At 34.6% G+C, this 1,142-nt stretch overlaps 1 long non-coding RNA gene across 1 annotated transcript in view; it reads right to left on the reverse strand.

Moving 5' to 3' along the window:
- Positions 1–232: 232 nt before the first annotated feature.
- The window catches only part of LOC102202671 (uncharacterized), a 5,419-nt gene continuing 4,509 nt past the window's right edge, over positions 233–1,142 (reverse strand). The window contains exons 2-3 of the long non-coding RNA XR_312381.1: positions 905–968; positions 233–526 (exon numbers count right to left, since the gene is read on the reverse strand). This is a non-coding gene — a long non-coding RNA (uncharacterized LOC102202671). The remainder of the gene's footprint in view (positions 527–904; positions 969–1,142) is intronic.

A 1,142-nucleotide genomic window follows, 5' to 3' on the forward strand; every position in this document is an offset into this window, starting at 1 on the left:
GGGTGAAGAGTGCAGTATATTTAAAAGAATAAACGATGGATAGTACAAGGTGCTCTAAACTTGTGTAGTTTGTTTACTTAAACAATAGAGGAATATTTGTGCTTGTTTTTTGGATGGAGGTAGACCATGTCATTTAACAGCAGCAATATGTTGTTAAATGTCATGACATACTTGATACTGCTCTTTAATAATAATAATACCTTTAACATCACCACAGAAGCCAAAAAAGTGATATGTTGATTTTTTTTATTATTTACCTTCCACCAGAGGAAATCTTCCTCTGAAGGTATATGTTTCTGTGACAGAAAGGGTACAGGAGCTTCACTGATGATGTCATTAAACCAAGGATCACTGTCTCTTAGACATTTCTGACAGCCACAAAGACTCGGCTCGCGATGACAGAAGGTATATCCAGAAAAACTCCATAAAAGATTGGAGACCAAAACAATTGCTGTGATACTCAGTAGCGGGAAAATGCTAACTCTGGATCTTCCCCATTTGAAATACATCTTGGCAGAGTTCCAATCTGAGAACAAATACATGTATGAATGTGAAAAATAGGACTAAGCCTTTAGAATACAGTAATAGAAACAATAACTCTTTACTTATAAATATTTATAGTTTGCAGCATATTAAGAGCATTGCACTGGAATGCACAAAATCGGATAAGCATAAAAAGTTGGTTAGTGTCCTCTTATATTCATGGCATTTGAACAGATAGCATTTACCAGCATAAATCACCTCCCACATTATTAGTTCATGTAAGTAACAAGATCTGTTGTTTGAAGTTGAATAAAACAGTATGACACCCAACAGAATGGAAAACACAGTACAAAATATTTCTAGATCTTGGTCAGATTCTGCATTTGCATGAACTGTTTATCTCATTGTTTTCTCTGCTTACCTCTGTTGCTGTTGAAAAACTCCTGTTCAGTTAAACTTTCATTGTGGTTCTGGTGCTGATTAACCTAAAATGAAGTAACATAGCAGCAAAAACAACACAATGATTAAAAAGCAAAACAACTCAAAATGGCACTCATTAAAATTATCCCATTTGCTTCTGAAGAATTTGACTACACAATATGAGGCCACTCTATTTGAGGCAGAACAAGATAAATTGCTAAACTGTTTGAAAAAATAGG

This window comes from Pundamilia nyererei, unplaced genomic scaffold (assembly GCF_000239375.1).
Source record: "Pundamilia nyererei isolate P.nyererei 1_Seehausen unplaced genomic scaffold, PunNye1.0 scaffold00516, whole genome shotgun sequence".
NCBI classification, from domain to species: domain Eukaryota; kingdom Metazoa; phylum Chordata; class Actinopteri; order Cichliformes; family Cichlidae; genus Pundamilia; species Pundamilia nyererei.